This window comes from Amphiura filiformis, unplaced genomic scaffold (genome assembly GCF_039555335.1).
Source record: "Amphiura filiformis unplaced genomic scaffold, Afil_fr2py scaffold_289, whole genome shotgun sequence".
Lineage (NCBI taxonomy): Eukaryota > Metazoa > Echinodermata > Ophiuroidea > Amphilepidida > Amphiuridae > Amphiura > Amphiura filiformis.
Genome location: NW_027305753.1, coordinates 35717 through 62008, shown reverse-complemented (window position 1 = coordinate 62008; position 26292 = coordinate 35717). Strand labels below are relative to the sequence as shown.

At 37.8% G+C, this 26292-nt stretch overlaps 1 pseudogene; it reads right to left on the bottom strand.

The window, feature by feature from the left end:
• Window positions 1-2223: 2223 nt before the first annotated feature.
• LOC140145456 (retinal dehydrogenase 2-like) overlaps window positions 2224-26292 on the bottom strand; it is a 58055-nt pseudogene continuing 33986 nt past the window's right edge.

Here is a 26292-nt window from a genome sequence, read left to right as displayed (position 1 = left end):
CCGTTGTCCGACCGCTGTTTTAATGGTCTAGCGCCCTCTCGTGTTTGACAGTGATAAATTGATTCACATTATTATGACAAAATGCAAATCCGAATGAAAAGGTCCACTTTTTCTGTAAAAACGTTGAAAATAAGCCCTTCAATCACAAAAGGTCCGCTTATGAGCCTGTCGCGCCCCATTGCACTTGTGCAGGGCCACAGTGTCGCCCTTCCCTCGTATCAATGTCTATCTCCCTATTTTGCTTCCTCCTGCCCCCCCCCCTCGTATCAATGTCTATCTCCCTATTTGAGTCTTTGGCACTAAAACGAGTTAGCTAATTACGATTATACACATATAAACTATTAAATTAAACAGGTTTCATGTACCGGACTCAACCGGAACATTGTGCATTATTTAAGAACATTTTACATCTATTTTCCATCGAAAAAGTCACCAAAATCTTACCTTATTTGCTAAAGATGAAACTTTTCTACACAACACGATCAAGAAAACGGTTTGTTCAGAGCATCAGTGAAATTCCATTATCTTACTTCTGGGTAGCGTTTGTTTGTTCGTGGATGGGTTTGTTATACATTTTTCCAGTAATGATTTCGACAAGCATCGACCGCGGTAAATGGATCATACATGAAAGAAAGTACCATTGATAGCTTTTCTTTTCATGCGTCAATAGATAAGCGGATTAAAACTTGGCCGATCGAAGTCGTTGTGGTTCCTTCTCATCTCTTTCTTCCATGATTATAACAAATGATAGGGCAAGTTACTATGCGTCTGGAGTGTATTGTGGATTATACTCCTCACCAATAACATCAAATCATTCATAGGGCATACAATTTGTATTTATTATAGAATTGGGCCAAGCCATAAGCATGCACAGAAGAAGATTCAAATACCGCGCCGAATTATTGTAATTGGCTGAGGGACAGCTGAGATCACACTGAGTTAATACACTAAGAATAAATATGCCAATAAGAAACACTGTCTGCATTTTACGAACTGAATTATATTGAACAAATGTTTTTGGTGAGGAGTATAATTGATTTAATATTCATCCATTCACTATCCAAAATCACAATACCTGCAAATCTGTATAATGAGACCTTCCAAAGTAATGTACCCAACTTCTACCGGATTATTTCTAATGTGTTGAGAAAAACCTTCCAATTTCAATAGAATTTCAGGTAAACCCTCATTCAATGCTTTGGAAACACAAAAATCCCGTTAGGTCTCAGCAAATGTTAACACTTTTCTTTCATGACTTTCTTTGAAAGTGGATATTTTTTCAAATAAGTAACAAAAACTGGGTGTCTAAGTTAATTGGACAGACAGTAAACTACAATGCAGCACATTATTGTTAATGTGTATTGTCCCATTGGAAAGGTTAAAAAATGAGTCTATTTGTAGTTTCCCATTTATCTCAGTGACGAGTGAACGGATTTTTATGTTTTATGCACCAATCTATAGAAGACACTTCATGGATCTGCAAGAAATTTTTTATTTTACTGCTGATATTTTAAGTTATGTCCCCCGAATTAGAATGAAAACATGTTTAAGTCTGAGACGAATAGATATATTTGTCTCAGTTGAAATGCTTTTATTATTTTAGGTATTATGTTTTGACTTCACTATGGTATATTCATGTAAGACAATAATTGGTTATTTAAAAACCTAGTTGTAAAATAATATGGTAGATAATATTAAATAATATTTTCAACATGCGTGGAATTCAGATTGCTAGGCAAACCGAACATTTTTGAAAATCAGCCTGGTTGCCTGATCTATTTTTGTTGGATATGAAAGGTGTGACTAAAATGATTATGTTTTAACATTGTTCTAAGCGTGTGACAAAGTGTTATTGTTTGTATGAACATTTTCAAACATTTAGAAGTTATGTTACCTGTGTGGCAAGCTTGGGTTCAAAACAAACTTGCCCTAGCTTGTTCCGTAGTACGGAAGCGTCTAAGTGACACAACTTCGCAAGATATTTATCTTGCCAAATAGACTTATTATCAGCATAATGTCAAGACGATATAAATAATAAATATAAATCAACATGGCACGATAAAAGTAAAAAAAAAATGGATGACAACATGGCAGGATAATTTGTCACGTCAAGTTGACTTAACAAAAAATGTTACGGAGCTTTCTAAGTGCCATCACTTGGCGAGATAATTATCTTAATAAGTACAGTACACATATTTATATTGATCGGAGATTATATACGTATTTATTAGTAATAGACAGGTAATAGTATATTTCAACTCAATTCAATTCAATGCAATTCAATTTATTTCCATCAAAAATACAAAGAATACTTAATTAATACCAAAATGATTAAAAAACACAAGATGGAGGAGATGAACAAAATTAAACAAAATTTGAAAAAAAAAAATGCCTGCAAAAGTGTTGCACCACCTTATAAAAAATTAAACACACACGTATAACAACAAAACAAGACAAGTGTGGAGGCCTAAAAAGCAAAGGATAAACAAAAATAAATAAGTCAGTGATGTTAATTTACCGGCAAATTAAAAATGACTGTTTATATCAACCGGTAAATTAGCGTTAATTTACGATCATTAATGTAAATAATGAAAAAACAAAATTGCAAACTTTACTTACTAAGAAACTAGGGGCCTAAAGCATAGAATGAAGAGGATAATCTTGTAGCAAAAAAAAGATGAAACTCAATGATAACATAATCCCAGGCCGAAACACTTCAAAATTTCACAATAAACAATGACAAGATAAGCTTCCATCAGCCATCGTGTGTATGCGCTTTATTACGTAATCAATAAGTATGTTGAACAAACGCATTTATGGCAGAAAGGCTGGTAGCATACTAGTAGTGGTATAGGTTCTCGACTGTTAATCCAAAGGTTGTGCATTCATACCCTGGTTTAATTGTAAACTTTTAATTGTAATGAATTTATTTTTCTTTTGTAATAATAATGACAATAAATCCGTCGTATAAAACTGAACACAGCGCGATCCAGCCTCGTATACTGAAGTATATCATGTATTATGTGATGCAAATGATGACCAGTAAAAGAAATATCGCCGACCATACGATCCGTTTATATAATCTTCTCCGCAGCCAGTTTGGTTACGCGTAACCAAACTAGCTGCAGAAGAGACTACTATTCATATAATGACGTTATCAGTCTGTTGCATTGGACCGTACGAGCCAGCATTTTACCAACACAGTTGTCTTTTTTCAGCAGAAATACAACTAAATAAATTGCAAGAAGTGTCAACTTTTTCAAATGAATAACAGAGCGTGAATTTAAATTGGTTGTAATGGCAGGGCGTGAACTTGCGAACAATTATACTGTGTATGTAGGTCCCATAAGTTAATGGTCTGGCCCTCAGGAGCCCAAAAAGAAAACGGAGTACGTACTTTCTCGTGAACGAAAATAGCTTCAGAGCCCAACCATCATAACCATACTAGGCTTGGGGCACAGGTAGCCCAGTAGAACTAGAGGCCGGCGGTTCTCGGCCGGCACGGTTGTCGACGCACAGTAAATAGGTACATATACAAGGTGTCCCATAAAAAGGTTACATGTAGAAAATGAACCGCATTTTGTGATGGTACAACAAAACAATGTCATTTTTTCAGATATTATTTATTCATCCTTCGTGTAACTGTTTGTTAAATTTCAATTGTGTATCTTAAAAGGAACTTAACTTATGAGCGCAAGATGACAGGGGTGTCAAGAGTGGCTAACCATCACAATATTGCACAACTAAAGTTGAACACTCGCACACCTTTGTTTTCAGATTTTTCTGTATTACTTTTTATGTGTCTCTTATTTTTCATTGTTGAATTTATTGCAGAAAAGAAACATATTTAAAAATCTAATATTGTGCACTGAAAATAAATCAGTTTTAGAACTTCTTGACTCTTAGTGGTAACAAATATAGGAAGATGGTCATTAGAGAAGAACACATTTTTGGTGAAAGCAGTTCTGCACGCAGTATCTCATGTCAACATAGTGAAATGAATAACAATCTGTTGCATTTAGGCCTTGTTTGGATTTTGTTGACTTGAAATCGTTGCTGTTTGTTTTTACAAGTTTTATTGTTTGTTTATTAGAATAAAATACTGCATCTGCCATGTTACGGCTGGGCCTACTCAAGTGCCCCGCCAAATGCACGGTGGCTGTGAAGGTGGTATAATGAACCTCGTATTGCATTATGTCACGTAAAGAGCTTGCTCAGGATGCGTGGAATGTGGACTAAGTACGTAGGTTGTGAACTTGACATTCACAGCGGTACTAGTAGAGGGTACATAGATTATGTCATGAAAAGTATATTTATATTTGTTAACATTAACTACATCTACAACAAAATCTACATGTAACTTTTTTTGGGGACACCCGGTACATGATATAGGAAGTGACAAGTATAATCTCACATTTTGTCACAAGATACAGCAAATTCGGGCTTGATATTTGCAGGATATCTAAGCTCGCGTATATACGGTACAATTATGCAAACATTAGTACAGCTTCGACAAAAATTAGAGGATAAAACTGAAAGCTACTTAAATCGCACAGGCGAAAGCAGAAGGACATCGGGAAGGCATATTATATTCGTGTTTGCTCAAACACAACTGGGCTTTCTAGTTCATTGATCATCCCCTTTCTTCACCCGACTTTGGTATTTTTTTGTAAAATCAAGGATTTATCGTGTTTTTCAAAAGTAATCTGCTCGAATCCCTGCTTAAGTGTCAAATTGCATACCAACAGTGCCACAGTTACCGAGATTTAATCAATCTTGTTTAACTTGGTAATACAATTTACATACAGGAAGCCAAATAATTAAGGTACCAATTACGTTCACCTCCTGTATATCCTAAACATAGGTAGATGTCATAATTGGAACCAACAGCCAATAGCTGCATTTTTTAGCTCGAATTTAAGACCTTATTCGTTGAAATTGTTCAAGAAATAAAGACACAACGATCCAAAAACACAAGGAAAATGCAAATTTCAAAGTTGCAGTTTGCCACATTGCATGCCCTATTGATTTGTACACAAAGTGTTCGCGAACAAGATAACTAGCGAAGTGCTTGCATTGATTAGCACGAAAAAACTAGCGTCGTGTTTTCATTGATTAGAACACAAAAGTGCAACTTTTTATTTCGTATCTTCATTAGGTTTTGGATCACCGTTTCTTTAACTCTCAATTAATTTCAGCAAAATAGGTCTTAAATTAGAGCTAAGGAGTACAGGCATCGGCTTCTTGTTTTAATTTTGACACATTTGTCTGCATTTAGGATATACAGGGTTGAACACAAGTGCTACCTTAATTCTTTTGCTTACTGTATTTCATAGGTACAGCTGTGTTTTTAAGAACAGAAGAGATAAAACCTATTGTAAAATTAAAAGGTAAGAACACTATTATTGAGAAATGTTTGAGACATTTTTGTGTTAAAAAACCACTCCCGAAAAATTACAACAAATAAACGAACGAAAAAGGCAACAACAATTTACATCCTGGTGAGGAGAAAAAAACGTATTTTGTGTGGAATGCATTGGAGGGTCATTGAACATTGTACAACGTAGGCTGATTTATGTTGCAGGAGGAAGCAGTCTAAATTACGTAACTTACAGTTCAATTGCAGAACTTATTCTTATATTTGATTAAAGCCTGATAATGGTGATGATCAGCATTACTAAAATATTTATTAGTTCATTTCAGCCCAGTGTCACTCAAAATATTTTGAGAGCCTTTTTAGCCTGCTTTAAGAATTCTTCTCTGGAACTTTAACGATGACCTGTTAAAGAGAGGAGAAGGGAAACATGATTATGATTTGTATTTTTATGAATAATAGTAGGTTTTGCAACAGAACATTAACGTAATGCAAATTGTAACTTACGGTTTTGATCTCCAGGTACTCCATTAGACCTTCCATTCCGCTGTAAAAATACAAGTAACGATCAGTAACATATTATCAGTTTAGGTTAATTTTGACATGGAAAGCGAACGTAAACAAAATACGTGAGTGCAATGAGGAATTATCACCAAAAAACAACAAATGATCACACTTATCATACTTTTTCCAGAGGTACCCAGAAAACATAAAACTAGTGCTAATACACATAGTTTTACTTACCCCTCTCTTCCGATTCCAGACTGCTTGTATCCTCCAAATGGTGTTAGAGGTGATCCAGGGTTGTAGCAGTTCACCCTGTATAATAAAAAATAATTAAAATTTAATTGAAAACGTATACGCGAAAAGTCATTTACAATACAAAAAAACTAGACATTAAATGTGGTTTAAGACCACGAGCACAGCCGTGTTGTGACCCCTTAATGACCTTTGACACAAAAATATATGAAAACCTCATAGACATTGTCCAATAACAATGCATGTGGCATCACTTCACCATGTTATTTGTGACAGAAGGGGCATTTTGAAGGTTTTTCGTTTTATACAGGAAGTGACACAATTATTACCTTTGATTCCAAATAAAAATACCCCAATTCATGTGCAAACACACCGTTAATGTCCTATGTTTTCCTTAGCTAATAAAAAAATTGAAGGTATTTCGTTTTATGCAGGAAGTGACCCCTTAATGACCTTTGACCCCAAATAAAAAAATACCACATATACATTGAGTAACCACAATTCATTTATGAATATACCGTTACTGTCCTATGTTTTTTCAGCAAATACATTTTTTGAAGGTTTTTGTTTTATACCGGAAGTGACCCCTTATGACCTTAGAACCCCCCAAAAAACACATATACACAGAATAACCACAGTTTATGTGTGAACATACCGTTACTGTGCTATGTTTTTCTTAGCAAATAAAATTGTTGAAGGTTTTTCGTTTTATACCGGAAGTGACCACTTTATGACCTTTGATCCCAAATAGGCACTGGGTAATAGAAATGCATGTGTGTAAGTGGTATCACTGTCCTAGAAGATGCATTTTGAGTTGAAATCACGTTTTTACCCCTATGACCTCTGCGTGATCTTTGACCCCACGAGTTTCATGTGACATGTATGGTCACGGTCAATGATCAGTGTGACCAAGTTAGGTCAAAATCAGTGCAACCATGTCAGTGCTAGTTCAAATGTAATGATCGACAGAAGAAGAGGAAGAAGAAGAAGTAGAAGAAGACACAGCATGACTAACGTGTTTATAACACTGAAGTCATAATCTGTCAAGTGCCTATTGTAATGTCTGTGGAAATATTTTGATGGTCTATATATTTTCACAGTGAAATCAGCTTAGGCTAATTCGTAGTCTCAAGTCAATGCTTTCAAACTAAATCAATGCTTTCAAATGTAGACTTCTTTGTTCGACTTCTCTGCTCGTGAATATTGCACTGCGAAATTTAAACATTTCTTTTGTATACTAGGTAACTTCAAATCAAATAATTTTACGATCCACACCACTTATAAGAAACTGAAACCAAAACCGAAACTGACTGTCACAAATGTTCGGTTTTAAACAAAAGGTAGAAACAATGAGTTCGATATCTTATGATTCAAGTGGTTAGGCAGGACAATAGGAAAACACGTGACCAAAACCAAAACCAAAACTAAAACTATATATTTGAAATGAGGCTCTGTATGTAAACCGGTTCAAGCATGGTTCAAGCCTGAGCTTCTTATGAATATACGTTGGATTACGGACGTGGCTCTGCGTGATAGACACTGAGTTATGCAGATAAGCAGATATCTGAGATACGCTTTTTGCCGTGACAGTACACACTTACCAAACAGTCCCTGCTTGCACACTGTTGGCAATAGCGAGAGCCTTGTCAATGTCCTTAGTGAAGACTGAAGCTGCAAGGCCATAGGAATTGTTGTTAGCTCGTTCACGTACTTTCATCCAATGTCTTAAATTTAATGATCTGTTGGACTGGTCCAAATATCTACAGTAGTCAAACAATTGTATTCAAAATAGTGTATTGGTTACACCATTATTAGACTTGAATTGTAGCTTACATATATGTATAAGAAACATTACTTTCTAATTATCATTTGTGGCCACCAAGGTTTACATATTTTTTTTTTGGGGGGGGGGAAGGACTTTTCGTCCTGTTGTGCCCGTCGAGGGCACGGTGGGGCAGCGGTGAAGGACTTGCCCTCATAATCGATAGCATGCTAGAGATCGTGGGCTCGAGCCTCGGTCCCGCCAACGTGTTGTACCCTTGAGTAAGGCATACTGCAGTTACTGTCCGTTTTCCTATACACAATACACAGTGCTCTTTCCCATTGACGCGTGACCTTTACAAATAGCCCTACGTTAACAGTATGGGGATATGACTAGTTAACGTCGCTGTGTGAAAAATAACCGGCCAATATTAAAAGTACTCTTCTAAACTTCTAGAAAATATAGTTTTTAACATGTCCTAAATTTTAGCTAATTTAGATGTTTGGAAATATTCGTACTTTGGTGTTTTTGTGTTTGTTAAAGGTAATGGGACATTGCCTAGTTAACGTCGCTGTGTGAAAAATAACCGGCCAATATTAAAAGTACTCTTCTAAACTTCTAGAAAATAGAGCTTTTTAACATGTGATAAGTATAGAGCTAATTTGGGTGATTGGAAATATTCGTACTTTGGTGTTTTAGTTAATGTTATAGGTAATAGCACATTGCCTAGTTAACGTCGCTGTGTGAAAAATAACCGGCCAATATTAAAAGTACTCTTCTAAAATTCTAGACAATATAGTTTTGTAACATGTCCTAAATTTTAGCTAATTTAGGTGTTTGGAGAGGGTCGTAACTTTTGTGTTTTAGGAAGGACATGTAAACGACAGATAACACCAAAAATATGAAGAAATTATTTCCAAACCGTGTTAAGTCAAAAATCATTATGTTGCTCATTTTCAAGAATGCTGGTTTACAAAAAGCACGCAATTGTCTGATTTCGTGAACAAAGCCACACATAACATTGTTTCCTTTCGTTTCCTTTATAATCGGTTACCCAACTGAAGCTATGAATACCAGCTTTATTGCGATATCGCACATGAAAACAGTCACTTGTGCACAACCAGAGAAGATCCGATTTAATCAGTTGAGCTGTTTCAATGAGTGTTATCTTGGTTTAATAGCTTTTAATGGGGTTAAGTCCTGCAAAGGTCGAGATGAATTCTACTGTAGACATGACTGCATCATGGTGCTTTACCTCTATTACTTCTCCTCTCAACCCAGGTATACAAATGGGTACCGGTATTATTCAATGCTGGGAAGGTAACAGACTCGCTGTAGAGGAGGCGTAGCGATCCCCCTACAGCAACATAGTTCATAGTGGAATCTGGCCCAATCGCTTCGAAAGAGAGATGGACACTCCGTTCCTGTGTAAAACAGGTTCGCCCCCTTTTACTTGTGTATAAGGGGAATTCTGGTGCACCGGATACACACAAATATACGCAACAAACCGTGTTCCTACGGGTCATTGGCACACGGTAAACACCGTGCCCCGGGCACCGTGCTTGGAAGAGTATGCTGTTTGCTAGCACAAGAATAACATTACGGCTGTTCGTAGGGCTTCCATGCCCTTCGAGGCTCTTCTAAATTGGACCAAAGTTAAGATGGAAGTTAGCGTCCTCTGCTGCTTGATTATGCTTAGGTAGGTAATTACAAATATTATTACACCTGGGGAACCCAATATTTGTGTTACAGACAGCCCGTCATCCGACATTTCTACTGTACTTATTTTATAATTTACCCCTTAATTTTCCTCATTCTTCAGGCCCTAGCCTCTTACGTGGCTAATTTACAGTTTTAACTTGATAGTTAGCCAATATTTACAGATTAACCCGGATTGCTATAAACGACTTTCGTAAATGGACACCATGTACCGTAGATGAGGTAAACATCAATGTCACGTGACAAAATATCGAAGGCGAGGGCAAGAATTTAAGAATGTACAATCTTGCTCTCGCTTTCGATATTTTTTTCACGTGACATCGATGTTACGGCAGAAGGTGTCCAATTACGAAAGTCGTGTATTGCATTTTTCTTTGTTGCCGATGCCTCGGACCTTCATAACAACAGAGGGCGCTATAACTACAGGGATGCTAGCATACACAATACACAATACTCTTCCAAGGACAGTGCTTATAGTGTGCCTACGAAACAAAACAAAGCATCTGATGGTATGTAACAATAAGTACTCAGAAACATAACTGTACCTCCTCTCTGGCAATTCTCATGTCATCCGTCACATCCGAGAAAACGGTGGACTCCACAAAGTATCCTTTGTCTCCAATTCGTTTACCGCCACACTCCAATTTGGCACCTTCTTTTTTGCCACTCTCAATCAATTCCAGGACTTTGTTAAGACCATCCTGATCAATCTTTTTGGGAAGGGGGTGAAACATTACAATTAAAGGTATAGGAATCAAAATATGGAGCAACTAATAACATTAAAAGCTAAGATGATATTTCACTGCTCCATTCTCCCATATTTCATTATCTAAACACTCTATTAAAGGCGGGTCGTGTAAACCGTCGTCCCTGTTCATGACGTTAGGTCTTCTTCTCCGTATATCTACTATACCTGAATATATTAAAAGTTGCAGCCATTTTTTATTGATTTGAAGTCAGCGCGAAGATAATGGCGGTTTTACGTGCCACAATGCTTGCGTAATAACCATTAATTTGTAAACTGCAACTTTTAAATTCTGGCTTTTTTCTTTAAAAACACTGCTGTGATATTAATATGGAACGACATTGGACAAATGGGGTATCAAAATGCGAGTAAATAAATCATCCTTCTTTCTATGTTGAAACATTGCGAAACCACTTATTAGTTTTGAAGCTATATGCGTATTTAAAACAGCTGCGTTACTTTTTTTGCATAATTTATTACATGTAGGTGGATGTGGGGGTATGTAGATGGTGAAGTTTAGAATGGTGAGAAACACAACCCATGCGCTTTCAAAAATTGCTTATTATATTACATTGTGGTTCTTGGGTTATGATGTAAAGAGTATCGAAACGAAACATCTTCATAAAACAACACATATCTCAAAAACCACAATACCGTAAAACCTCGTCTACAAGCATATAGAGTGCTTCTGATGAAAGCTACGTTAATCCAGGCGCCATTATGGAGTTTGAGCAAATAAATTACACGTCCAAGCATATACAAACTAATATTATTGTAAGACCAATCTATTGCATTGGCATATTTACGCTTGTTCGTAATAATTTAGCTTTCATCAAAAATACTATATATGCTTGTAGACGAGGTTTTACGGTATATTAAGTAATTTTTGAAAGGGCATAATTTGCATTACGTACACAGTCAACATTTCTAGGAGAAAGCCTATCTTGATACCCTAATCTAAAATGAAAATTGATATTTAGTAGTGGAACAACCATGACCCCTGTACCTAGCCTTAAGGGATAAAATAATGCAATTTTGCTTTTTTTAAAGGAATTTTACTTGCCTCGAATGTCATAGACAAACGTAAACACTGTATAGGCTAATATAGGAAACCAAATTTAAAAAACACGAACACAAAATCAAAATTCTATGCAAATATGTTTTAGGTCTGTATAAAATCATGTTCACCTGTTTGCTTTAATGCCGATATGTGTGATGCTCCGGTTTGACAATATAATGTTTGATATAAAATATGGAAGTATAAGAAAAGCAATAACTTAGAAAATCTGCAGTGCCACATGGAACCTTTTCAAGACATTCATATTGATTTTTCTTGCGCACTATGAATTGCTTATGCTTAAAATCACCTGAGCGGCTCTAGATGAGTGTAGATGATTGTTTCTCACAGGAAAGGGACTCCTATTAATATTAGTGGCAATTGCTGGTCCGATTGCGGAGGTTGTTCATGAAACCAGAGCATGTTATCGGGTTTCAAACGAAACACTAGGGAAAACCACTTTCTCCCTTCCGAAATAACTATTGTTCATCTCTGCGGTTTTCTGAAAGACGTATCGGAAATGTTTGGACAGCCCATTTAAACTGTACATGTATAGCTGAAAGAAAAACTCGGTGGGTGCCACACTACAAAGTGTTGCTTTATCTATACTACTTGAGCCTGAAATATATAGTTTGCTGTCAAGAAATAATCCAGGGAACTTATATGACTGTCAGGAAATGCCTGTCACTGAAAGCCACGCAAAGTCACGCAACCGTAAGTGGTAGTGGTATATCATGTCTATGATATGAATTGACATAGGTCAGTCCTTCCCGCTATAGGTGCCATTTTGTTTCCTACATAATAGTATTCCCGTGTTGTAATACTTAAATATAAAAAACACATTTGTCAACATATTGTTGTGACGATAATTCAGTCAATAATTGATTATTGATCATAGAGCAGAAAGCCAGGATAACCATTCATCAAGTGAACGTTTTTATATCCGATTCCGTGCATCAATTGCACTGAGTGAAGCAAGGATTTGTTTCTCCGTTAATAAAGTCGTCACTCCTTGCTAACCCTGCGACTGATGCAGGTCTACTCAACTTTGGTTCTTGATGGATAGTTAGACTGGTAACATGATGACGATTATAATGTCATCATGTCTTGCACGTGATTCATATTAGCGATGTTGCGGCTCCCGTATGCATATGTACCGTAGATTTTGATGAATAGATTTACGGTTAAAAGTCAATCAGCTGTAAAATTTGAAGTAGCTTCACGTGCGTGACGCACCACGAATACAAGCTTATATCAATCAATAAATCCCACCGTTAAGCAGTTAAGTCTTTATAAATGTGACCCTGAAAGTTGTGCCTCATACACCAATAATAGAGCTGGGTGGGTGCTGTCCACTTTATCTGCCAGGTTTCAAGGTTTGTCTGTGGTTTGATAGACCATGGAAGTAATACACATGGAAGCTGGTCGATCCAACACCTATTGAAATATTTACGTAACATTCTATAGAGGGTACGTATCAAGCTATTGTGATAACAATATAGTCGGCGTGTCTTTGATGTGGATCAGACTTGCCGCCTTTATTGCCAGTTCGTTTATTTACAGGTTTATTATTATGAGCAAAAATCGTGTTTTTCTTGATTATGTTTCAAGTATGTTGTTTTATTCGGAAAAAAGTGACAGGGATGTTAGATTTGTAATCCATAATTACAGAAATCCAATCAAAATATAGATTTCTACCCTATACTTACAGATTTTCTTGAACTTCAAAATATTGGAAATCATGCATTTACGTCTAAACCGCTAATTAGCGGTAATAATTGATACGCGCACTTGGCACATGCGTTACATTATAAAATGAATCCCGCATCTATTTGTGTGCCCGGGGCTGCCCGAAATTGCTGTTGACCAGAATGTTCCAGGGTCGGGTATTATTTTTACATTCTGCGTATAATAAATTGTATTTCATTTCATTTTCTGTTTTAAAACTGCTATCTGAGGGTCTAGCATATATATACATTTAATCGGTAGGTTTTCACATAATTACAAACTTTTAATAAAATTGTATAAATTAAACTGATAGCATTCTGACCATTACGTAGGGATTTTATAAAATCTGTTTGTGTTCATAAAACAAGTCATGCATTGCGGTAATATAACATAGCCCATTGTCAGGACTTAGTACACAACCTCGTACTGATATTGATTTTTAAGCGGGAACTTTGATTTTAGACATGGTACACGTTGACCATGCGTTGACTCAATTGTTCCACTTTCACCTGTACTTCTTTTGTTCAGTGTCGCGTCAAGTATGATACTCACTTTGATGTAGTATTTGACCAGCTTCCATGTGTATTACTTCCATGGATAGACACGGTGTTTGAATTGGTCTAGCGTCCTCATCGCTCATAATAATTTTTTTATTGTTGGAATCGGCGCGAGTTATTTTTTTGTTTATAAAATAGGATCTTTTGGTGATAGTGATGAAATTGGGAACATCATCTAAATCTAATTCCTCCTTTCCTTCCACTTTCTCCCCGGCCGGGGCTTTTCCTCCCCCGCTCGTGATTATTTTGTTCGTACATCATATTTGAAAATTTGTTCCGTTTTTCATAATCAAACACGGAATAAAGCAAAGCTCCGCCTGAAAAAATAAAAAATCCTGAAAAATCAACTGATTATACCACATGCGTTAAAATATAGGCCTATTTTTTCCTATCCTGTCCTCGATCTCTTTTCTTCGCCTTTCCTCTCCTCTTTTCTCATCTCCACAAATGTCCGCATTTTTCTCAAAGGTTCCACAAAGTTTAATTTGTTGGGTAGGCCTACACACCGTCAGTTCGAACCACTGTCAGTTCGAATTTTTAGTGTTAGGCTTAGGGTTCTTAGGGTTCCTAACCCTAACCCTAATCCTAACGCTAACCCTAAACCTAAACCCAACCCGAATCCGAACCCTAAAAATTCGGACTAAAGTCGTATACAGACTCCGAGTATTGTACGTACAATATTGTATGTACAATATGTACGTTATTTAATATATTGCCATTCTATTTCCAGTAATGTTTAAGTTCTAACGAATGTTTGATGACGAAACATCGATAATATGTTACATACAATATCTAGCAGAAATATATTATCGATTTTACGTCATCAAACATTCGTTAGAACTTTACTGGAAATAGAATGGCAATAGATTAAATAACGTACATATTGTACATACAATATTGTACGTACAATAAAAAGTCTGTATACTGCTTAACTGTGTGGAGAGAGAAGAAAGGGAGGATGGGGCGAGAAAGGGACCGGGAGATGAGGGACAGGTGAAGAGGAGAAGGTAAATATTGGATTAAGTTCCCAATTGCGGCACCACTTTCACAAAAAAGACCCTTGAAGTTTTATTAACTGAACTCATAATATTGAGTTGGTTCAAATAGTAATAATAATTATTATTATTATGATGAGAGAGAGAGAGAGGGGGGGGCACCTGACCAATGAGAGTATAATCAGCCCGATATCTACCAGTATTTGGCAGCATGCTTATTTGTATTTAAAAAGATAAATTGATTAGCAAATCTTTGTTAAAGAAGCCAAATTATAAATCAACTCACATAACCCCTTCGGTTTTCGTTTGGTACAATACACAAACAGAAATTGAGATAGAAAAGACTTTTTGCTCAATTCTTGCGCAAAATGGGTTGATTCCCCCTGAAATTCACTTTGACCCTCCCCACCCTTGTACCCCCGAAAAATGCCTGCAGCCGCCACTGCCCCGGTCCCCTAATCCCCACCTCCCCACCCCACCACTGATATGGTTAGTTTCCGTAAGGGATTAGTGAACCTGCTCAGCTGCGCAAGCCCGATAAGTGTTATGGTAATTCTCTTCATTGTTTTACCGTATTAGACACATTAGGTAAAGGTTTACACACAGTCGCCTTTGGAACAGCGGTTTTATTCAATAAAAGTCAATCAATCGTCGCGATAGCGTAGCGACTGAGTTTAAACATTTACCTAAGGTGAGTAACCTGTTCCGTAACAAACAATGAAGAGAATTAGCATAACAAGCGGCCTTATGCGCTCTCTAATCCCTTACGGTAACTAACAATGAAGGAACATAGTAGTCATGGCTACGGTATATCATTTATCCATAACAATCAAACGTACGGTATCTAACAAAGGAGAATTAGCATACTAACAAAAGAATAACCTTAGCGGTCATTCACCTAATCCCAGAGAAGTTGGTGTGTTTACATGTTCGTTTAATTTCGAAAGTAACTTCCGAGTGTGTCCACACGAGACGTAGGCCTACTTGTAAGTTCACTCCCGGGAGAGGAGAGAGTGGAGGTGAGAGGGGATGAGAGAGACGGAGTGGGTGGGTTGTGGCCATGTGTGGGAGAAAGAAGAAAGGGAGAGAGAGCAGATAAGGAAAGGGGATGGACTGGGAGAGGAGGCCGAGGAAGAGTTAATGTTACGGGAGGGAAGCGGACTCTGGCATTGTACTTGGTAACTTCAATCAAAGGCGATCAGTCCCCCCCCCCACCTAGAGGGAAAGAGGGGTGTGTGTGTGTTTCATGGAGTTGTGTGTGGAGAGAGAAGAAAGGGAGAGTGGGGTGAGAAAGGGACCGGGAGATGAGGCACAGGTGAAGAGGGAAAAGAAAAAATGGATCAAGTTCCCAATTGCGGCACCACTTTCACTAAAAGACCCTTGAAGTTTTATTAAGTGAACTCATAATATCGAGTTGGTTCAAATAGTAATAATAATTATTATTATGAGAGAGAGAGAGAGAGAGAGAGAGAGAGAGAGAGAGAGAGAGAGAGAGAGAGAGAGAGAGAGAGAGAGAGAGAGAGAGAGAGAGAGAGAGAGAGAGAGAGAGAGAGGGGGGGCACCTGACCACTTCCAATGACAGTATAATCAGCCCGATATCTACCAGTATTTGGCAGCATGCTTATTTGTATTTAAAAAGATAAATTGATTAGATAAGGAAAGGGGATGGACTGGGAGAGGAGGCCGAGGAAGAGTTAATGTTACGGGAGGGAAGCGGACTCTGGCATTGTACTTGGTAACTTCAATCAAAGGCAATCAGCCCCCCCCCCCCCCACCTAGAGGGAAAGAGGGTGTGTGTGTGTGTTTCATGGAGTTGTGTGTGGAGAGAGAAGAAAGGGAGAGTGGGGTGAGAAAGGGACCGGGAGATGAGGCACAGGTGAAGAGGGGAAGGAAAAAAATGGATCAAGTTCCCAATCGCGGCACCACTTTCACCAAAAGACCCTTGAAGTTTTATTAACTGAACTCATAATATCGAGTTGGTTCAAATAGTAATAATAATTATTATTATTATTATGAGAGAGAGAGAGAGGGGGGGGGGGGGCACCTGACCACTTCCAATGACAGTATAATCAGCCCGATATCTACCAGTATTTGGCAGCATGCTTATTTGTATTTAAAAAGATAAATTGATTAGCAAATCTTTGTTAAAGAAGCCAAATTATAAATCAACTCACATAACCCCTTCGGTTTTCGTTTGGTACAATACACAAACAGAAATTGAGATAGAAAAGACTTTTTGCTTTATTTTTGCGCAAAATGGGTTGATCCCCCCCCCCTGAAATTCACTTTGACCCCTCCCCACCCTTGTACCCCCGAAAAAATGCCTGCAGCCGCCACTGCCCCCGGCCCCCCTTAAATATTTGAGGAGAGAGGTATAGAATTTATTTAGCTTTCCAAGGCCAGAACAAGAACCTACAGATATAATCAAATCAATTCCGCAGTGGCCAGGAATCGCCCAGGGCTGGGGGAATAATTTTGGTGGGGCCAAGTACCCTAGGCACCTCCCAATAATCTAGGGTAAAATTCATAATTTAAGGGTAAAGTTCATAATTTTAAGATCAAATTCACAATTTCAAGGTAAAATTCATAATTTGGAGGTAGGCCTATTCATTATTTTATTGTATTGTATTTTAAGGTCAAATTCCTAATTTTAGGGTATAATTCATAATGTAATTGATTTTAGGTTAACATGTATGCATTTCGAAACCCGCCCTCCGCACCCACCCCCTTCAGCATATCGGGTCTCGGAGCAGGCTCAAAATAATTGCCCCCCCCCCTTCCCTATATTCAAAATCGTTCAGAAATTTTGCTCCGCGATGACCCACGTGGCGATGACCATGAAGCTTGTGAATCGAAAACCACCGCCCTCATTGAAGAGGACTACTATGCATCGATGCACAAACCCTCTCATTGTTATATGTATTATACTTTGGATTCGATTTCAAGTCGGATTTATTGATTGATATCAGCACGCTCCTCGTGGTGTGTCACGCATGTTGAGTACTTCAAATTATACAGCTGATTGACTTTTAACCGTAGGTCTATTCATCAAAATCTACGGTGCGTATGCATACGGGAGCCGCAACAACGCTATTAAATTATACTACTTATGTGCTGTAACTCTGGTAAGATTTTATATTAATTCATACACTCATATTATTTTGATCAGTTTATCTGATAATTCCTAATAAATTCTTATACTTAATGTCTGTTTCATCTTGTTCATTTCGAGATTGTCATTCCCGTTCCCGTTCATTCCCTCATCCCATATACTCCAAATCTGGTACCTCGCTCTTCCTTCCCATGACTAATTCCCCAATTAAAATTCATAACAATATTTATCATTTAAAATTACAAGTAGATTATGCAATTCTATGATAAATTGGCGGGATATGACGGTGATTGTTGAGGTATTATATGCTTGATAGAATCAGACCCCCGCAGCAGACCGTGATCAACGGATCTTGAAGATATAGACAGAGTTACAAAAATTTCACTCATGTTCTATATAACTGTTGTGCGGTACCGAATAGCTATTAAAAGGGTTATAGAGAACGAAACTATGATGCAATCCTTTCAGTTCGGTCGTCGCGCATGATTTGTCGACACTCAAAGGAAAAATTGGGTATCATTCAGCGTGAATATAGTGAATATACCGCATTTTGAATTATACCGTATACGATGATCCTTGTATATACTCTTGCTGTTTATAGTGAGACATAAACTCAACCCAGAAAGTATCGAAACGATTATAGATGGTCAGATATATCGGGAACTGAAATATATAGCAAAAACTTATTTAATGTATATAACGCGCAGCTTTCTCCTGCGCATTTTGAAACCTCTTTTGTTGCTCTACGATACCATTTGGTCGAGTTATGGGCGCTTCAGTTGCTTCAAGTCGGATTTTGAAAGTTACATTTGCCTACTCGTCACACACTTTGAAACCGCTTTCAATATGTCTATAAATTAAATGAGTTTTGTTGGTCACGAAATCCAAATCTGAGCTTTTCAATATGATTTTAAACAGTTTTTATCATACATAATTTCAAAGCTAAAAGGCAGGTATTTATCTTGCAAGATGCATGTTGAAGAATAGAAGTTAATGTTAAGGTTATACGAGGTATTGTTGGTCGAAGAAAAAAAAAAAAAATCGATTTTCATTATCTGAATCAATATATTATTGAAAAATAACACTTTGGTGTTTTGCAAAAGTTCATTCTACAAATCATATACTTTGAAAACTTGCTTGATTTATTGTTGTTAATGAGTTATGTACGTTTTACAAAAATGTTGTTGTTTCAGCCCTCTTTACAACATAACTCAAGAACCACAAGACCTACAAAAGTATATCTGTGATATTTGAATTCTTCTACACGCTCGCTATGAATTGAGCAATGTAATTGTTGCTAAGATCACTACCATTCGCAAGATGCTGTGAACTACATTTTTGTTGCTGCTTCGACCAACAATACATCGTATCACCTTAATGTGAATAACAACAGCTAATGACGAGCACAGTGGGTAGCTCAAGGGCCCTGGAGGAGGTCTGGTGGAAGCCCCGGAAAATGTTGCAAATTTGCAGAATTTTGGGGATAAATATAACATCAAAATCTAACCTGAACTGTGAGAAGAATTGTAGTAGAATGTACAATAAAACATGCCTGGTGTGGGGGTTGTGATTACCAGTGGACTTCGGTTGTATATATAAATGCGCATATATAAATGCGCACGTGACATCTACAAGTCGCCATACCGTATTAAACGATATAAGGTACCCGGATGTACATAAACTCCCCGTGCAAAAGTATAGGGGAAAATGACAGGTCGCAAGGAAAATTGCTTTTGCAAAATAGTAGCATTGATTGCAAAGGGTAAAATAACTTGACCCGAAAGATAAACTCTTTATTAACGTTTTCCATCACGGAAAAAAAATGAACTACGGAAAAACTAGATATAGCTGATTTTCAAACTTATATTTCATAATTTCCGTGCTAAATGGGCGTGCCAATTGGCCATATCTATGACGTAGTGCTGGTTTTCATACTATCATGCTGCTTGCCGGCGAGCGGCGTGACACACGCGCATTGTAGACAAACAGACACAATCAAGACTTGTGAATGGCTGATAAGTCATGCCTCTTGTCGCAACGGTATGAAAGTATGAAAGGGGACAAGGTCAGAACTGTGCAGGCGGCGGATGACATGATCGAGCCGGCAACTTGTGAAACCGCCCGGCCGTATGGCATTTTCCAATATAGAGGGTATTCATTACTACGTCATTGGTGTGATTGCTTATGCATACAATTCCTCCACATAGGCTGTTTAGCTTATTCATGAAAGTGGCCTCTTGACATGATATAACAGTAACATTTATGTCATTAGTGAGGCCCACTTACAATGTTCAACACAAAGTGAACAATGCTATAACTTGGAGGACAAACAAACGAATACCGCCAAATCAGTCTGCCGCCTGGACAACCAATTCTTTAGAAATGCTTAGTCGCGCTAAAAGTCGATCGATACATGTAAAAATCAGCACAATTCAGAGATACACCTTTTTGCTATGAAATTAATTTTCTCGGTCAAATATAAAGCAATATTTTTTTTTCTTCAGTAATGTCAGTTAAAAACTTGGTGCTTGGATATACATTTTTTTTATAAATCCTGGTGTTAAAATTAAGCATCAAATTGTGTCTTTTAGTGTGATATTTTTGATTTTTATAGGCCTTGAATTCGCCTGCGAGCTTTTTACGGAATTCATGTTTTAGCGTCTCAAACTAACATAGTTTGCTAAAGAAAGATATTTCCCACCTCTGTAAAGCACATCGTGTGGGTCTATATGTTATAGTTTTGTCAGAATTTCCGTTTTTGTTTTACCCTTTTTCCATTCAGTCTCCGAAAATGTCAAACTAAGTAAAAGTAGGCAATGGTGAGTACTTTTATCTCGAGAGCAACCAGCAAAAATAGTCGATATTTCCTTTGTTGTTATCCAGGTCAATTTTTCATTGAAAGCAAATTGCCCGACCAGCGATTAAATCCCCAATTGGGTGTTCTGGTTAAACATGATCAGTAGGAGCGCTATAGGTCTGGGAATTTCTTTGCTATATTGAAGTTCTGGCAACACTATAGCCATGCCGGTATTCCTATTAAACCCAGGGATATCGATCCACAATGCTAGTACTAGCCTTTAGATTTCACGTGTTGATTTAGAAAATTTTTCAGCCCACAGTGAAAGATGGTGAAATCAAAACGGAAATTCTGACAAAACTATGATATATAGCTCACGGTGATGTGCTTTAGAAAGTTGGGGAAAATCCTTCATTAGCGAACTATATTACTTTGAAAAGCTAAAAGGTTGATCCAAGAAAAAGCTCGCGTGCCGAGCTGAAGCCTATAAAAATCGAATATCTTACACTAAATGACTGAATTTCAGGCCTAAGTTTAACACCAGGATTTAAAAAAAAAAATCAGTATCAAGCATTATAGTTTTTCCAGCCATTTACTGAAAAAAATGAAAATTATTGCTTTTCATTTGGCTGAGAAAAAAATTTTTACACTGAAAAGGTGTAACTCAAAATTTTGCTCATTTCAACACCAATTTCGATCGTTTGTATTGCCTCATTAAATGACTGAGTGAGCTTTGCAGAACAAAAGAATCGGTTGTGCAGGTACCTGACTGAAATTCGACTGACGTGTGTACAACGTGGGAAGCTATGGGGAAATTGAAGACTCGCTCTCTGATCATGCATGTGTTTATGGTTCGGTTAGCGGTTACTTAGCAACTCTCGTTCCGCTTGGGTTTATTGCATACACTCTATAGTCGGTTAATTTTGTGGGGTTCATTATCGAACCCCAACGGTTTTAGCTTGTATTTATATCATTTATCAACATAGGCCTATTTGTTTGTGATATTTCAAGCGTTTTAAAATTTCAAAATAATCCCATTCAATTACACGGTTGACGATGAAAATTTACTGAATTTAGAGAATGCAATGCGGCCACCACCTGGAACTGTGGTCGCAATTTCAGTGATTGACAGTGAGGTAACACGAACATGGCACTGGCCATCTGGTCACGTGCGCATTTATATATGCGCATTTATATATACAACCGAAGTCCACTGATTACTAGGATTGAGATGAAAACCATCAACACGAACTCATTGCACTGTGAACAGTTCTACATGTAGTGTAGGTTTGTATGGCAAACCCAAAAGAAGGTCGGGGAATCTGATATGTAAGTGGCAAAATGCAACCTGACAAATACACCTGAAGCTCATGAGATTTTATAAATTGGAGTGCAAAATGGTGCCAAAGAGGCATTCAGACTCAATAAAAAGATCTTCAGCCAAAGTATTATGTAATTCTAGGTAAAAGTAAAGTGTTGGAAACTATAGGGAAAAATAGGGAAAACTTAAAAATATAGAGAATATAGGGACGCTTTTATAAGCCATGTATACGTAAGGGTCAGTAGCGTAGCCAGGAGGGGGCAGGGAGGGGGACAAAGAAAATATAAAGAAAAAAGTGCCCCTCTGACAAAAATGAAAGAGAAAATCAGGAGGGCAAAGGAAAAGAAAAGGGGACAAAATAGTGTAAACATTTTTATATATTGTACAGATAAAGCCCTTTCCATCCTGATAATGGGCAAAAATAGTGTAAAATACCAAATCTTACGCGCGCGCATTATCCCATTAAAGCCTTTTTTCAAGCTCGAAAACATACAGTATTGTATGATGCAACTGTACTCTTTTTCGTCTGTGCCCCCGAAATTTGATCATGCCCCCGACCAAAAAAGCTGGCTACGCCCCTGGTAAGGGTATTGGGCTGCGTAAACTGTAGTTTATCCGGCATACTTACCTGTGGACCACTCTCGTTTGTCTTTACAAACGGATCTCCAACAGTCCGCACCTTTGCCCTTGCTACACTTTTCTCGACGAAAATTTCGTAGATCTCCTCTTGAACAAACGTACGTGATCCAGCGACGCAGACTTGACCACAGTGTGCGAACAGTGCCTGGTGACTCTTCTCTACTGCATAGTCCACTGTCAAAGGAAAGATAGATACCGTGTTTTCTTCAGTCATCGAACATGTGTATCTGTATAGACTATTGCTGGTTTCATACTTTCTGCCGCTTGCCGCTGAGCGGCGTGACGCTTCATCATGCCGCTTGTACTTTTCTGCAAGCGGAGCGGTACACCGCTGAGCGGCAGCGGCATGACTCTGAAAGCCACCGCCGCCGCTCAGCACCGCTCCAAAATCGTATTTTGTTCTGATACAACAGAGCGGCACCGCTCCGAGTTGACTTGAATTCAGCTCCCAGCGATGCTGCCGCTTGGGCAAAGCGGTGGAGTGATCGATATATCGGCTTGCCGCTGGTCACCGCTAGCGTTTCTGGTGCGACTGCGCAGTGAAGCAAAATCATCTTCAGAGCGGCAAGCGGCAAGCGGCAGGAAAGTATGAAACCAGCTTATGGGACGTAGACCTGCATGTTTCAGTCCATTCCATCTAGCTCTGGGCAGAACTTCAAAATATTACTAAAAGGTGGCTAATATATACCTGAGTCCAAATTCACCTGATCGCACGTGCGTATTTTGCACATTAATGAGTCATTTTCATCAGAAGTTGACCTTAAAACACCATGTAAATGTATATACAACAAAAGAGGGCGGAATTTTCTATAGGGGGCAGTGTCCCTAAAATTATGGAGAGTTGCGACAACTTCCAAAAATCCACCATTTTGTATCTAAATTGTGTCTAAAGTTATACAGTAAGTCTATGGGAAAATCCTGCCAATTTGCATATAAATGGTCGTCCACTATATTTTGTTGGGATTTTACAAACTGGTGAATTTGTCACTTTTCGAAGACAAAAGTCACCATTAATTAAATGCTATAATTTTGATGATATTATATGGACACAGTGGTCCTCAATCTACCGAAATATAAGTTTATTTCAACCTATTTGGTATTTCGGTAAAGGTTAAAATGAAATTATGTGTGGCCCCTTTTATATCTAATCCCAAACCCGGATAAGGGGGGTGACTTCCTCTGGCTTTACTGGCCTTCTGGTCATCCCCTCCATAATTTGTTTGTTTGATATTGCCTTTTTTTTTAAATATATACGTGTGTGATTTCATGTGAATTATGGGAAATAAATATCTTGTATATTCTTGTATATTGTATATTCTTTTAACAAATAAAGGTCAAATCACGCTCTGATCGTGACCTGAGTACTGACTGATAAGCAGTTCAAAATAGCTGGAACGCGCCATGCGAGTCTGAACATTTTTCTATAGTAATTTATTTAGACCTAGGATTTATTTGATACTTTTTCTAATTAACAATGTATGTTTGTCCAACATTCCCTAACCCACGATTTTTTGTGAGACCGGTGAAATTTGCCAACCTCTTGATTTTCGAACAATAGTGGCCGTCAGCCTTTCGCCATCTTGTGGGTACAAATGATCTGCGTGTTCATGCGTCGGACACTACGCGCAGGGCGCAGCTTGCTACGCAGCTGTTATCACGCATCAACGCGGTGATTTTGCTGTCCACGCATGGAGATCGAACGACCATCACAGCGTGTACCCACAAGATGGCGGCAAATGACGTCACGCTGACGGCCTCTATTGCCCCAAAATTCGTACAAGACATACACTCTTATCGCCGATATTAAGAAAACGCTAATTAGGAGAAAAATTACGATTTTTTGCTTTAAACAGCATGTATTACTCGTATTATCTTAGGCTAATCAGGGGCTATTGACATTGCTTAAACATTTGCGAATTAAATGCTTTAATCAGCATGTTGGATTAAAGAAATAACATGCGTTTAAGCAACATCAGTATTAGTTCGGCAATAAAGTTCGCGCAACCCTTAGTTTAATAGAAGATTGATTAAAGAGAACAATAAAATGGCGGACGACTTCGAAGGCATTGCGTGGTGGCTATCCGAGCAATGATCATAAAAATTTGCCGGAATATCTACTTCAATTTCCATCTACCTTATTCAGATGTGTAGCCAGCTACCCAGGATAATACTGAATTACCGTGACAGGCGATTATAGAGAGGTTTTGCAAGTTTTACAGATTGAATTTGATTCGAATCTGTCGGCTCATGCAGTGCAGTGTAAATTTATATACGGTAATGGAAATCGGTTTTTATTTTTGGCTGTTTCGACCAACAATACCTCGTATACCCTTAAATGACCAATTTCTTTGGTAAAATCCCGCAACAGTTCTTATAAAATACTGTCCTCTATAGTTGTATTTGAGCCAATTCCTATACATTTTACATTGGGTTTTGAACTCAACTTCTGAGACAAATTACTCAATAGTGCGCAAGCTATTCACGTGGCATCAGGCAGATTTTGATTTGGATATAATATTTGCTTCCTTCTAGTAATATTTTCAGGTTCTGCCCAGAGATCGGCCACAGAAGTGAAATAAATAAATAGAAAAAAATAAGTATTTCTGGTCTGCATGTCCCATGGTCTAGTACTGCAGTATTACATTTACAAGTAACATTTTGGTCAGGCTACGGACTAAGGACATCTGATCGGAACATGCGAATTGGACACTGACAGTATATCTTGTGTTCGTGTTTTGCTAAAAACAAGCTTATCCCTAACACCGTGGCATAAAGGAGACTCTTCGCCTCGAAAGCATTATCATAATACCACTGATTTCTTAACCTTACTTAACAAACATTTTTAAAAGCATGACATTGCATTTACTCTCATGTTTTGCTTTTGAAGGAGAATGATTTGCTTTCTATATAAGCAATTCATGACTATAATACTCGACATAATTGGTTTTAATCGAACCTTAACAGAACACTGCATAATTTAATATATTTAAAATTCAGATGTTGTTAAAAACAAAAATATATTGATAAAGTAGTGATCGGATTTACTGTATAAGAATGTTTCTTACGATCACAATCTGCGAACACAACGTTAGGACTTTTCCCGCCCATTTCGAGATGCACTCTCTTCAAGTTTGTTCTCCCAGCAGCTGATTGAATACTACGTCCAACCTATGGATAACGACACTATCAAGATTGTATCAACACGAAGAACACACAAAATTGGATTTTAGCACAAGTTGGTTTTTTTCGTTCTCGTATATTTATGGAAAAAGACAAACGCTAATGTTGATGTTGATAAATATTGATATGATGCATGTGATGAGACTACATACATGTACCAATCCAAATCTAGGACTTTTCAAGATGACGAATTTTTCTGACACATGAAACACATACAATTTTTGCATGGATGGTCTACGGGAGTATGTCAGAAAACATGATCACCTTAAAGAAATTCTCACCAAATCGTCCAAAATCAAAAACCCGTTTATCTGCATGCTTTCATTATAGTTTCATATACAAAATAAAATACAGCTATTTTAATCACCGAATAAAACTTCGAATATAATAATTACGAACTATAGGCCTATACCTCAGTTGATCCAGTGAATGAGACAACATCGATGTCCATGTGTTCACTGATTGCTGCACCTGCCGTATGGCCGTAGCCAGGTACAACGTTGACAACGCCTGGTGGAAATCCAGCCTAAGCCAAAAAAAAAAAAGA